The sequence below is a fragment of the Lichenostomus cassidix genome, chromosome 3 (genome assembly GCF_008360975.1).
Source record: "Lichenostomus cassidix isolate B80296 chromosome 3, HeHo_3.0, whole genome shotgun sequence".
Lineage (NCBI taxonomy): Eukaryota > Metazoa > Chordata > Aves > Passeriformes > Meliphagidae > Lichenostomus > Lichenostomus cassidix.
The window spans coordinates 8,855,713-8,871,123 of NC_139483.1; the positions used below are offsets into that span (position 1 = coordinate 8,855,713).

General features: G+C 41.1%; 1 long non-coding RNA gene across 1 annotated transcript in view; it reads right to left on the reverse strand.

The window, feature by feature from the left end:
- The window catches only part of LOC146438991 (uncharacterized), a 207,858-nt gene that overhangs the window by 22,304 nt on the left and 170,143 nt on the right, over nucleotides 1-15,411 (reverse strand). Inside the window, exon 7 of the long non-coding RNA XR_014850610.1 lies at nucleotides 7,514-7,699. This is a non-coding gene — a long non-coding RNA (uncharacterized LOC146438991). The remainder of the gene's footprint in view (nucleotides 1-7,513; nucleotides 7,700-15,411) is intronic.

Sequence of the window (15,411 nt, forward strand, 5' to 3'; positions counted from 1 at the left end):
CTCTTGTTATCCTTATATTTCTGTTTCCTTCTTGCTAAACATAAAAAACTTTGTTTCTGTGCAATTTATAAACAACTGAGAGGTGAAAGGTAGGTTGTGTTTGTCCTTCTGTCCAACACACAGCCCATGCAGAGAAGGACCCACCATCCAGGTAAATGGCCTGCAGGCCCAGGGTTGTTCTGTCCTGTTAATTGCTTTATGCAGCATTATGTGTCCTCATCCCTACATAGCTCTGTGATTACAACCTTCACAGAGGTAATAACCCAGGGTACTCTAGCACAAACCACATGTGCCATTTTCACCACGGCAGCTTTCCTCTGGCCTCTGCACAGGACAGACTCTCACTGGCTGCTCTGTTCTAGTTTTGGGTGCTCATTCTGGAATAGTCATCATGCACACCTTTGCTTCAGCTTTTCTAGTTTTAATTCAAATCCAATGCAGTTCAACCACGTTGAGGTTAATGAATATATGCTTTGGATAGCAGCATGATCAGCCACACAACAGCACTGCACAGGAAAGTGATGGGAGGATGGAGCCCATTGGAGGCACAGGGAAAGCTGGACCAACAGAATGCAACAGCCCCCCCTGAATACAGCCAGAATGCAAGAGAGAGGCTCTGGAGGTGCTGCCTGGAGATGTGCATATGGGCACCTACCCTTCTGCAAGCCAGCTCATCTGGGCTTGAATAGGAAGGACTGGCAAGGAGAGCCTCCTAGCTGCCTTAATTTATTCCTTGATGATGCCACAGTTGGTGGTACTGACTAGGATTCAAATATAAAATGGAATTTATGGAGAAATTTATGAGTTTAATGGAGAAATCTGTTAAGAGCCTTGAAAGCCCTTATATAGCTAACGAGGTGTTTTAAGAGCCCCAGCAAATTCTATGCTTGCCTGATGAGGTTCAAGTTTTATAGTTTAACCAGACAGCAAGGGGAAAGAATGACAGTGTATGTGGCACAGCTGTAACAGTGACCAGGGGCTGCTCATTTGGAAGCATCTTGGATGACAGGTTATGAGGAATGTTCATCTGTCATTATTAATGACTGAAGTCAAAGAATTAACTGAGTAAGCCTGATCTGAGATTGTTGTGTCCAATCTAAGTCTTGTGGACTTGGCAACGTGCACAGAAACTGCAAAATAATACACTGGATTTGCAGCCATATGGTATCTGAAAAGCATCAAGGATAAACAGTGAGGGAAAGGGGGATTCATGTTTGCCTCACTTATTGGGATTACCTTAAGGATACATGGGCGAGTTGAACACTGTAGAATGCAGGAGTTGCCACAAGATGGGACATTCAGCTCACAAATGTGGAAATTGCTGGCAGAATACTGAACTTTACATCTAATGAGTAAATCTGGCTTTATAAACAGTCACTTAAAGGAGACAATCCTTTACTTTCTGTGAAACACCTGCCAACGGGCTCCTACTAAAAACCCTCTCCTTCAGGGCAGGGGGAATTTTGACACTGGTGACAAAGTTACTGTTCAATTCTGGCTTATTTGAAACCAACTGCTGAAAACTGAGAGTTGGAAACTTCAACCTGCAGGAGATGTCCCAAATGTTTGTTGTTTTTTTCCCTTCAATTTCATTAATGGAGACACATCTATGACTGTGAAGTCAACTCACCAAGTGATGCCTCCACCAGGGAAACCTCAGCAGCTTTCTCCTTCAAAGGAATCCTCTCTTCTTCCACAAATTAACATGTATTTTCAAAGGCTGCTGTGGCCAAGCTTCCCAAGCATTCAGGCCACACAGTGAGCAAACAAGCAAGCAAGCTGAGCACAATGATTCCCTGCTGCAGACAGAACACAAGTAGACTCAGTGGCAGTAGGACAGCAAAAGGAAGTAGTTCCCTGAGTAAGGAAAGCAAACTTAGTTCTAGAAGCCAACATAATAGCATTCAAATAGTTGCTTTCCTATCTGCTTTTTGGCTGTTTTGGTTTGGTTTGGGGGGTTTCTTTTGGCTTTAGTGTTTTGGTGGTTTGTTTGTATTTTTGAGTTTTTGTTTTGTTTGGGTTGAGTTTGTCGGGGTTTTTTTGGGGGTTTTTTTTTGTTTGTTTGCTTTTTGTTTTTTGGTTTGGGGTGGGGTTTTCTGTTTTTTGGGGGGTTTTGTGTCTGTTTTTGGTTTTGTTTTTTTGGTGATAACTGGAGCTCAAGTCCTAAAGGCAATGCAAACTTGTGGCTCAAAGGTGATGGATAGAAACATAGCTCCTGTCATGTGTGTCACAATGAAGGGAAGGAAATTAGTTCACTAACCTGCCTAATGCACCATATGGAGATAGAAGCAAGGAAAGCAAGGCTGCTAGAAGTTAATGCAAAAAACACTAACCACAAATCCAGCACAGGGCCAGGCTCCAAAACATAAGTGGAAGTGGCCTAGAAAACCCACACAAAGCCAGTAATTTACAAGCAAAGGTTCTATGCTTCTGGAAAATAAGGGCGAGAATAAAAACTGCCTGTGTTAGATTTAGTTACTCTGCTCCAGATCCTAGATTACTATTGGGTTTAGACTGCCTGAAGGCATAACATTAAACTGGGGAGAGACATTTAGTTTAATCTCCAGCATGACAGATGTCCTTAAGGGGATTCCATGTAAATATGCAGTGTATTGTTTTTCGCCTTCTTAGAAAAGCTGGAGGAGTTGAGCCACCACTCTCCTATCAGATGGTATGGATATTTTCCTCTGGCTTGAACAAGATGTGGTTAAGTTTCAGAGCCTCCTCGTGATTCCAGTTCCCCCATCCCCTGGGCCAATGTAAATCAGCTGCATTACAGAGATGTTGTAAAGTAACCCTCAGCATGAAGTGCTGACTGCATTGTCTGTGCATATGCCTGCACCCCAGGAACAACTGATGTGGTCTTAACAGCAGCATCTCTGACTTCTCAGCTGCATGTAGAAAAAGAAATAATTATGGGTTAAAAGAGGCAAAGAGAGAGGAGAGAGAGATAAAACATTACCTTGAGATCACAGAATATAGGGCCCATGTTACATTTCCTTCACCAGATAATAAACCAATTTTTGGGGGGCTAATCTGGGGGGAAAATGTTATCTTTTGGCAGATTTTAAACTTCAGCTCACTTAGACAACAGTATCCAATATCTCACAACATTCATATTCCTGCCTGATATCACAGAATGAGATTTGAATGAGTTAAACTCAAGGACATGGTACGGGGCCAAATGGATCTGATAAGAATTCCTTTTAAAACCCCTGCTTTCAAAATAAATAATGCAGAAAAACACTTAGAGAGAAGTCTGAGAATTTTCCAAAACAGCCACTGAAGCAGATGAACATACAGATTCACCTGAAAGACAGGAAAGAAGTTTTTGTGTCAGCCTGCAACTTCACAAACATGTGGTGCATGCAACCTCCAGAGTGACTGAAATGCTGAAAGCTTCTCTAATCCAAAACTAAGCTGATTTTACACTACAACCACAATTATTTTCTTTTTAAAATCAAGCATGCCACTGCCAGCTCTGTAGCAGGTGCAAATCAGCACAGGCTTCAAGGGAATAGTCTGATCTACAGCAGCTGAGGATCTGGTGTAAAATGAGATCATCTGCTGAAAAATTAAGAGAAAGGCATTTCTATTTGTCGTCTGCCACCTCTTATAATTGCTCAGTAATTTCTGTCTTGCCCCTCTAGTAATCCAAGTGATTGACTTGCTTAGTGCTCTGCCTGTTCCCCACCCTCAGCAAGCTCAGAGTACTAATGCCTTGTGTCCAGATACACTCTCCTACAAGAGATTTATGCCCAAAGGATTTTGGCTGGCTTCCCTTCCAGATAGAAGCCACAAGGCCATATCCTGGCCTTACCTATGCTGAAAAAACACTGCACAGCCTGCACCACCACATCCCAGACTGAAAACGACAGAGATACTCTTTGTTTCACTAGCAAGGATCGCATCCTAAAAAAACAACCAGTGGAGCAGATCTGAGAGAAGCCCTTCCACCGCAGTGGGTTGTTCTCCAGAGCAGAAACTGTACTCCAAACTGTACTCCACATAAAAGTGCCACTGTGATGTCTGCCGATGGTGCTGTGCTGTCAGCCTGCTCTCCAATAAAGCCTTGGAGTCAGCACTGGGAGGAAATGGAGCACCAAGGCAACGACATCAACACGAGCGTTTAAGACACCATGGAGGTTTAAACTGCTCTAACTGGGTGGATGCCCAGCATGAGGGAGCTTTATGGATTAGTTAATGCTGGCATCTTTCTTCTGTAGAAAAAAAAAGACTGGCAGGAACCATCTGTGTCACGGTGTATGGCCAAGTGCCATGTGACACACGGCCCAGAGGGTTTACAGAGCATCTATTCTGAGCAGCTCCGTAAACTCTAAGCAAGATGATCCCAAGAGCATAGAACGAGCTAAATAGCATTAGTTTTTCCACATCTAATGCATCCAAGTATGCCAGAGAAAGAGAGCAGAAGAGAACAAGTGATTCACCAAAACCTAGTTAAGTGAAAATGTCTAGATGGACCATGAAAGTCCCCATTCCATAGCCCAAGAAGGTAAGGAGAATGCAAGAACACTGTTGCTGCTTTTCTTAGCTCCTTAATTTTGAGGTCATGAGTGAGACAAATGAACCACCATTCTCAGCTCACTATCTGCATTAGAACTATTTGTTTCCACCTCTGGCAAATTCCTATTCCTTTAGAGGAGAAGGAAACCCCCCACAGGTCAAATTATATTTATAGGAGAGACAAAAGAAAGCATTTCCCAGTCAGCTCATTCAACACAGTGCAAAATCCCAATCCCAGCAGCAGTGATTACCCCTTTTAATCACCATTCATCAAACTTGCCTTTCACAACACAGTTGTAACTCCTAACTTGCTTTCGAAAACGATGACAGTCAGAAGATCATTGGTTTCTACTACCAGTAGAAAAATCCTTGCCAAACTTTCTGAAGTCACTCAGAGTCTCAGATCTCCAGGATTCACTGGGACTGGATTTGACCTACCATTTTCCAACAAAGACTTTATTCACTGTTGTAAGTGGCAGCTCATGCCACATTCAAAATCACATTTTATAACCACCTTGTTAAATATCATGCAACTACTCCAGATTCTTAAAAGTGAATGCAATGTTTGGGAAATGGGTCCAGTTGGCAAAGATGCCCCCTCTTCATTTGCATAATTATAGGCTGTGCTTTAATACTACTTATGGTTAACGGTGCCTGACACTTTCCATTAAGAAATTCGGCTTTCATTTACTAAGGACATTGCCAAACTCTCTATGCTTGGTATTATATTTTCCTAGCCAATGTCTCTGTCTTAGGCTGAGTTATTTGGGAAAGTTTCAGTTAAAACCATTTGGCTGATTCCCAGAATGAAGTGAGGGGGGAAAAACAATTTGTCTGTATAGAAAAAAAAAAAGCAATAACCATTTAATGGAGAGGTTCTCACAACCATATACTCTGAAGAAAGAATTTATAGCATATAATGGGGGAAGTATTGCCTGTATCAAGCCTGTTGCTATCCCCCTTCCTTCCCATTTGGCCAGTTTTTCCTTTTGGTGGACTTCTAACTCTGTAGGGGACCCTCACCTCAGGCATGTTTTCTGGGCACTTATTCCAGAAAAATTCTCTTAAGATATGTCAGTCTCAGATTCACAGAGCTCTCACAGATAACTTCTCAGAAGCATCCCTGCTAGGCATGTGCCTACCCCAGGCACAAGAGTAATTTTCCAGAAGTCCAATTTATTTGCTTTCTTCATCTCCCCAAGCTGTGAAAATCAAGATCAGAAGAGAGGCAAAGACATGAGGAGTCCTTCCCTTTCCTGTCATATTGTTCTTCCTGTCTGTTCCTTGCCACTTCAGAGACAGAGAAGGCCAGCTGACATTCTCTGTTTTGGGATGGCAAGGTGGTAACCTTGCCCCAGAGAGCAGAAACTGCTCTGCTCTTCTGCACAAGGAGGTCCTAACCTGGGCAGTTACTTTCACTGGCTCAGAAACACTAAATTCATCCGTTAACTCAGCAAAAGGAGTCGTGCTAGGGAGCTCTCTTCCAAAGGGCACTAACCAAGAAAGGGATGAATTGAGAAAACAAAACATTCCTTCTTCAACAGCAATCAAAAAAAGCCCAATGCAAGAACCCCAAATTCCACATATTCTGATTCATCACTAAAAATCATTTTCCCTCTGGAAGTATCATTCCTGTTCTCCATATAAATAAGCACAGGATACAGCATACTGAGAAGAAGAAATGCTGCCTAGTAGTTAAACCACAAAGTCAAAGATTCCAATTCTATTCCTGGCAAATACCCAACACCAGCATTTGCAAACCAAACGCCTGCAGCAAGGCACCAACATCCATATTCAGGCACTTAAACACGAGCCTTGTATGCAAGAGCATCCAAGGCCAGTATCAGTTACCCAAGCTCCAAAATCTCTGCCTTAACTGTTTGGTGTCTTGGTGTCTAGTTAATAGTGTTCAACTTGTGGGAATATTTGGGGAGGAGAAAACTGGACAAAAACCCACTGAGTCTCACCTTCTTTCTACTGACCACAGGTTTGCTCCCCACTTAACACTTGGCCATGGGAAGAGCCAATTCCCTATTTAGCAGCTGTGGCGGGGCAGAGACCTACCAGTGCCCAGGACAAACCTGGGTTAAGTGTTCTCAGACAGATATCCCCACCTTCACAGCATAGCCAGGAGGAGGATACAGATGGTTCAGGTGTTGTAAGACTTGTTTAGCAGTAGCTCCATGCAGGAGCACTCCTCCAGTATTACACTGGGAGTCCCACCAATCACAGTGGGATTAAAAGCAAGAGAAATTGCTATCTGTCATGATCTAGGAATAACTGGCTGGTCTCTCCTATTTAATCATCAGAATGGAATGTCTTGTAGTTTCAGGTTCCCAAAGGAAAGATTTCAGCAAAAATAGTCTGCAATTAAACGGTCGTCCTAAATGTTCAGAAAGAACTTTCATCTTTTCAAAGAATCATAGAACCACTAAGGTTGGAAAAGACCTCCAAGGTCATCAAATCCAATCTTTGACTGATCACATGTCAACAAGACCATGGCACTGAGTGCCACGTCCAGTCATTTCTTAAACACTTCCAAGGATGGTGACTCCACCACCTCCCTGGGCAGTCTGTCACAATGCTTGACAACGTTTTCAGTGCAGAAACTCTTCCTGATATCCCACCCAACTAAACCTCCCTTAGTGCAGCTTGGGGCCATTTCCTCTTGTCCTGTCACTGATTACCTGGGAGAAGAGGCTGACTTCCACACCAGATTGGAGGGACAGCCTCACCAGTGTTGAGTCGAGTACAGGGGGACAATCACACCCCTAATTTTCCCCTTTTCTTGAAATACCAGTGATGTCATCTATAACAGATATATAACACCTATAACAACAGATGCCAACTGTGAGCCTCTGCCTTGAGACAAAAAACAAGAAATTAATCTCCTATGCAGAGCTTTCTCTAAGCACTATATGCACAGAACTTTTCATAAGTATAATACTTATATATTTATAATAAATATATATCAATAAAGACATGTTACCTGTTCATAACAGAAGACTGAACTCTGCCCTCAAATTCCTTGGAAACAAACAGAGGCTGAAGATAGCCAGAGCCTCACTCATGTGCTGGACCTTAGCAGAAAACACATCATTGCAATCCTTCCAGCAGATGCTGCTTCTCAAAGAGGAGCTGAACTGTTCCCTTCATCTCCTGGTGAACACAGAGCCTGTGGGAGGGGAGGAAAGTAGAGGTGTGCTTTGGAAATGCTATTACTTACCAAAATAGTCTTTGTCCTGATGCAAAATATCTTTATTTGAATGCATGACATGCCAGTCCCAACCACTCCTGGTACCACAGATCACAGCTATTTCTCTATTTCTTCATTCAAGCTGTGCTATCCCCCCCAGTCAGAGCACGAGCCCATCCTAGCCCAGCCAGCAGTGCCACCCTCATGCAGCAGGTAAGGATGACTGAAGGAGCACAGCCACCTCATCCAGGGTCATGGTGCTAGGAGAGCTTGGAGGCAGGTGGCAAAAGACAAGCCCCACTCTTAGTGAGTTATGCTTATATGTCAATACAGCTTTAAATTTTGACTTCTTTCTTAAGTGGTTGATCCTATTTCTTAGCTGGTCATTAGATGCAGCTACATTCCTTTGCATCTTGCTAGAAAGAATTCCTTTCTTCCTGAAGAAATAAATAAAGTGAATGCATACTAAATGCCTAACAGATGAAGCCATAACAAGCTGTTGCAAAGCACATAACTTGGAAATATTGTTAAAACAATGTGTACGCCTGTTAAACACAGAAACATTTAATGTTAATATTAGGTATGTTTTAAAATCCACCATAATTTATTAAATAATATTAATAATAAAGTATTTATAGATGGACCCTTCTTTGCTAAGAAACTGGTTACTACTGTGACAAACATGCAATGCCAAATCTACCATTTAAGCTTTTTAACTTTCCCGAAGTGTTTTTTCCCCTCCTATGAAAAAGCGGACGTTCTAAAGCAACAGCAACCGTAAACTCCCAATATGCGCTCAAAGGCTGAAATCTAATATTTAAAATGAGCTGTTCCAGTACAAAATGTCTCCATGGTGACCCTTGGTAGCTGAGTGGGAACTAGATTTGGCAGCAAGTCCGAGCGGATGCAGCTCCTGTTGGTGGCATGCACTGAGCAGGGATCCATTGCATGTGAGCTCCAAACCAGGCCAAGGTGTCAAGAATTGCTCCACGCTCTCACCAGAAGGAACTAAAGAGGGTTTTCAGCAAGCTGCTTCCACCCAGCCAACAGATAACATGCCCAGTGTGTTGTGAATTAGTAATTTATGGAATGAGGTCAGGCTTTATAACAGGGTTTAACCCTAACAGTAAATCTTGCTACAACCTGCGACCAGTAAATAATCAAAGAATTTTCTAGTGAAGTCCCCACAGAATTAAGAAGACAAAATTCCATCTTCCAAATTACTTATATATCCATATGCCTGTGCCCTGTTGAAACAAAATTAAAGTTTGTGGGTTTTTTTTTAAATTATGGAGTTCAGACAACTCAAGCCTCAAAAAAGTGTGTGGCAGATCAACCAGTAAATACAGTACCAACCATTTTAACAAAATATTTAAGCATCACGGACTATGCTAGAATTGGAAGAAAACAATTGCTCTGCTTTATAGAAAAAACTCAAACCCTGGAGTTCTCCCAAATTGTCCTGTTTTCTAGTTTTAACTGTAGATGAACAAAAGTACTAAGATAAAAAATTCAGTTCTCTGTCTCAATCCAGAATCTCTCTGCAGATGAAAGCTGGATTAATGCCAGTGGAGCTGACAGCAGTCCTTGCTCCCTGATGGGGAACACCAGAAAAATTATTGTTACTAAAAATTCAAAACCCTACATAATCTGGTTAAGATTTAAGAATAACTAATGTTTTCTCTAATAACAGTTTTCATAACATAGCCTTTCTCCCATGATGTATTTTTCATACAAGCAGGATGACATTGGCCAGGGACTGGGGATGGTTGCCAGTCAACTTGAAGTGCTCAACACCCTCCAGGAGGTGGTGAGTGCACATGACTGCTCCGTGTATAAGCTAGAGAGAAACCCGGGGCTGGAATGAAATTCAGATGTGGGGCTGGACTCTAAAGCTGAAGGAGTTTATTAAAGCCCACCTGGGAGGGGAAGCAGGTTGTATAAAACAAATTCTCAACCTTCTGGAGGTCCATAAGCCCAGGTGGTTTGAAGGAAGTCAACATGATTTTAAAAGCAAGTCCTTTCTTCTGCTTCCTTTACAGACTTTGGCAAATCTCAGCAGGGTGAGAAGCACTAAAGAATATACTGTACTTGCTGAAATGAGTAAGGCAAAACTTTACTGAGACTATCCACAATATTTTGATTTCAGATATAAGGAAATGGATCTGTACAAACCCTGCTGATTTCAGATGCAGGATGTGAGAGATTTACCCCTAGGGATCAGACCAGGGAAAGGAAAAGTTCTGTTGCTGAAGTTGCACTTCTCTCTGGGATGTTCCCTCATATTTTCTTGCAGCACACACACCAAGAAAAAAAAATCTTGTTTCAACAAGGAACAATGTAGTGATCTCACCATGAGGTTTCACTTCAGCAGAAATTTTTTATTTTGTTCTTATGAAAAAAGCACGGTAATTTGGCAGCAGTTGAGCATTTTAGTCACCAAGTTCCCAGGTTGAGTAAAACTGAGCATCTCTTCGTGAGAGAGCCAGGGAATTCTGTCCCACTGCTGGTCAAGAGGTGCACATCTCACACTGCAGTTTGGATAGCAATGATCTTGGCTTGAGCAGACAAGCAGGCAGGTCCAAGACGACAATCTGCCAACTAAAACAGACATCCCAGGCTCAAATTCCCATCCCCGCCATGCACGAGTTTCTCTGTCCTAGCTCCCATCCCTATCATCACCTTGAAAAGAGATGGCTCAGATCCAGAATCTATTTCAGGACCAGGGAGCAAATGAAAGCTGGAGCTGCAACTCTTGCTTGCAAAATCTCAAAGGACAGATGAGGTAGCATCTTTCAAAGCAGGAAGCAAGTCCTGTTCCATTTCTGGCTAAGATTATGACTGGGAAAGGAAAAAGAAAAGTTTTTGGAGATCAGCCAGCACAGGAGCTTTGGCTGTAAGCACTCAAGGAAGAGACCATGCCTAAGAACAAACTGCCACATCCTGGACCAGATCCACTTCCCAAGTGGATTCTAAGACACAGCCCTGTATTCATTTTTGCAAGGATCAAGTATATGTGTATTTATATGGCTTGGACAAAGAACGTTGACCAGAAATAAACAAACAAAACCACCTTCCTATTCTCTGGCTCAGGCGGTCCCATTGACACCACAATTTCTCAGCTGAAATTGCAGATAGAGGGTGCCAGCAATTTGTCTGATGCCCATAAATGCCATTGCTCAGGCTTGCCTGGGCAAAAGCCATCCCAGAGCTCTGCTGGGTGATCCTGGTCTATTCTTGCTTTTTTTGCTACAGAACAGTAACTTTGGCCCAGTGAAACACATAAAGTGAAGGAAACACTATCCTGGATAGGCACAACCTCAGTGCTTCAGTCTGCACAGGCCTCCCAAGGTGGGTTTTCTCCAGATAACTCAAAAATCCCTCCTGCATCCTCAGTCCATATCAGGAAATGCAGAGCCACATGCAGAGATGGCCAGCATGATGCTGTCCAGTGTGACAGCGACAAGAAGGGAAGAGTGAGCTGCAAAAACAAAGTTCTGAGACAAAATCAATCTGTTTCAATAGACCAACAAGCACACTTGGACAAGTATCCTGTGAGGCATACACATTCTTCTGCAGATTACAGAAAACACCTCTGGATGGTGGTGGATCAGAGATAAGTCTGTGCACCTGAAAGCAGAAAAGCTGATAAAGACATTATTGTTACCAGCAAAGTTTTGTCATGCATGCAACAACATTTATACTTCAGTATAAATAAGAGGATTCTGTGAAGCATTTCAGTTTAAAGCTGAAGAGCTGCTTGAATTTGCTCTTCCAGTCCAGGTAACTCGGGGTTGACTTTGCTCCTTGTCTCTTTTCACCCTCCTCAATGTAGAAGCTATTCTGCCTTGCTGCTCCAGAACTGATCCCAGCGCTTCTGTCACCTCTCAGCCTGGTCAGTTCAGTTTGCTGCATCTTAGGTTTCAAACTTTGGTGATGAACTTTCCATGATTTCAGACTTCAGAAGGCCCCCAGGCTGGCAGAGTGGCAAGTCAGGATACAATATTTGTAGTGTAAACAAAGATGCAGATTTTTATTTTTACTTTGCACAAAAAAATATCCAAGAATATATTCGATGTCAAAGAATTAATTCAATGCCAGAACATACTCCCTCTCCAAGTCATTCCTTCCTTCCTTTAAGCACTGTTGGTTAATCTCTATCATATTTGCAAATGTTAAACTGCACCCTCAGTAATGAGCATGAAAATGAAATGTAATGCAGTTCAGATAGGGGGAAAAGCAGGTAAGTGGAGAAGGCTCAGACACAGCTGTGTTAGAGCAACTTAAAAATTTATCCAAGCTCCTTCACACACATACACACACTGTGATGAAATGCTATTTTACTCCAAACACTGGTGGAAAAGGAGTCTTCACTACCAAAGTCTGCCCTGTAAAGGCCACTGGGAAGAAAATTAACTCTACTCCAGCTGAACCCAGCACATGTGGCTTCAACTGCATGAGCCCTGCAAGGGATGAACAGCGCTTCCAGGAATGCTAAAAATTTGAAATTGCCTCTCTTGGTCTATTTTTCTTCTTTTTTTATGGCAAATGAATCCAGACAAATAGGGACAAACCAAACATTTAGTTTAGGATAGAGCAGATCAGAATACATCACAAAATAGAGTAATACTTGGTGTATATAGGAAAGTGCTTAGAGTGCATTCTTCATTTCAGAATAACAGTATCTGGGAAAAGTTACAAATATGTGCTACACATTAACTTTTAGGATTGGTTTGGGTTTCCTTCCCTTGGGAAGAGAGGAGGGAAATAAAAAAGGAAAAGACAATATTGAAAAAACATCACTGATTTTTACATGTAAATCTAAATCAAACCTACAGTATAAAATTTAGTTTATGAATAAGTAGTAACTATTTGAGATACAAAAGAAAGTGGGGTTTCAGGAGAAGAATTGACTTGCTATTCTTGTGTATATGCTAACTATAACTTCACTAACACAATCTTAAGGGCTAAAAATAAAGTTTGGCTTATAACAGATATGGATCATAATTGCCAAATGCTGTAAATTTTGACAAAATAACTTCTTCAAAATGTATTTGTTAGCTCAGACAGAAGTTCTGAAGTGTGGCAGTAATAATATCGCCTTATATCATATTCTAAGGCGATTTTTACTGGTCCCAGAGAAAATAAAAACAGTTTTTGTACAAGATTTTCTTCCATATTTCTTCCCTTTTTTTTTTCCAGACCTCTGGAAAAAAAAAGAAAACAGTACTACAAAGTTAAAAGAAAAGAAGTCACTGTTTTTGTGTTTGCCCACAAGCTGTGTTTGACTCGTTGCTGTTTCCCAATGCAATATCAGAGTCAGTGGAGAGAAAAACCCTTGAAATCAGTGCAACTACTTGTGAGTATAAGGAGTCATCAAGACAAGCACAGGCTCAATTTTTGGAGCTGCTATTCTGATTCAGTTATTGTAGCTAAATGAAAGGGCATGATTGGGAGGCATGAAAGGACTCAGCTTTTCTGCCTTATTCACATTCAGGGAACTGCTGAGACTTTCATGTTAAACTGGATCCTCACAAGGGCAGGCTTTGGCCCAAAAAGGCATTTCAAAACAATTCAAACAGATGGTAGCACTTAATATATCCACGAGAAGTGTTTTGCACTCCCATGCAAGCTTTCTGAGTGCTCAGCTGGGCAGAATAGGGAAATCTCCCTTTCAAGTCATGTTTGTTTTTCGTATGAGCATATAGAGTTCCATAATGGGGGGAAATTGGTGAAAACTACCCAGTATCACTCTGCAACAGGTCAAATTGAAGAGAGAAAAGGAGTCCTTGAAGACTCTGAGTGCTTGTCCATGTGCATGACTTTCCTTGAAGGCAATTTGAACTGTGCAGTTTCGCATTAAGTCAAATCCTCATATTTTGCTGTAGCTATTTATTACACCGTGAAACAAATGTTCTTTGTTCAGGGAATTTAATTCCTAATGATGAATATGAAATAGTTTTGTCAAGTGACTCTTTTCTCAAATAACAATTTGTTATTGAACATTAAAATCCTATTTTATCCTTATTCTCACACAGGCTACACGTATGATGAACTTCAAAGCGAGTATTCCTTTAATCAACAGTTCTGCAGGAGGATTTTCACAGGATTATTGTTTGTTTGAGGTCTCGAGAGAGCTGCTATCTTTCTTAAAGCACAAGATCCTGGATTCATGCAGATTACGAGATTATTTAATCTGCAAGGCAGTTTCTAGCAAATGTGGTCATGTATAAAAATTAGGAGAATAAAATTTAAAGGTAACTTGAACAACAACAAGAACTGAAACTCCTCTTCCAAAGCTCACTAGTAGTATGTTTTCTGGGGCCTGACTCCAAAGTCATGGCTATTTGGAATCATTAGCCTTTTACTTAGAAACTATGCAAATAAACCAATTTCTGCAACCTCACTGAAGTTCTTTTTTGTATAAAACACACTCCCAGACTAAAACTTCTTTTCCTAGAAAATGTTTTCCTCTGAAGCAAGTGACAGCTAAGGGACCCTTCAAAGCTTTAAGCAGATCCTTTCAATTAAAAAACAACCAAAATATAGTTTAAAGCATAGAAGCAGTTAACACTTTTTTAAGCAGTACAAAGATTTCATGTGTGTGAAATTGGAAGAGGAAAGTGCATTAATATCCTTCACAGTTGTTATTATCTTTAGGGGTGCTCTGCTTTCTTTCACTGAATGAAAGTCTCACAAGATACTGTGCCTAATTTCAGAAGAAGGGTGCTTCTTCATATTTATTTCATATTTATTTCAGATTATTTTATCTGGATAAATAAAAGAAAGGTCACCTCCTGATATGATATATTTCTAGCCTCATGGTTGTGCCCTTTTTTCACAGATAATTAAAATAACTTTTGAAGCTTTATCTTTTTTAAAATCAAAACATTGCTTCTCAGGCTAAAATCTCAACTCCCTGAAGTCAGTGAGTTTTACCCCTAATTTAATGGAGGCAATATTTTACCTATTGCCAGACTTCTCTTTACCAGACTTCACACAAACAGAGAAATTGGTTTGAATCTCCCCTCTAATTTTGACATTGGTAGCAGAAAATGAATTATTGAAATTAATGCAAAGCTACATGAATCTGTGTATTTATAACATGCACCAATTATATATAATACTGAATTTGTATATATTCCTTTCCACTTTGTGTTCAGCAATATTTTCCTTTAAGTCACAGGGTTAAAAGGTACCTTTCTCTGAACCAAAATTATGAGATTATATGATGTGACTGGAAGAAAAGAAAAAAAAAAAAAAAAGAAAAGAAAACCTTAAGAAGCCTTATCTGAAGTCAATCTCTTGTCCTTCAGATAGCTCCTCTCCATCTTTTTATTGGGGAGAGTGAACCCACAGTCCCTCCAGGGTATAAGGACCATGCACTATTTTCCCACTGCCCAGTGGGTTTCTTTTGGCTATTTTAATGTTTCCAGTCCTTCATCTCCATACACCACTAGCCATCATGCCCCGAGCAGCCTGGGAACATGACCATTTGCTAAATCTCGCTGGCGTCAGCTCCAAATTGTGCCAGCTCCAGTCTGAATTTTTATTCAAGTGTAACTATTAGCTCTACTGCTGATAAAAAGTCTTTGAAGAACCTCATCCTTTATTTGTATTCTCTGCTGAGTTGAACACCAACAGCAATGTGTGCCCAGCCTCACACCTGGTGGAGACAGTCAACAAACCTG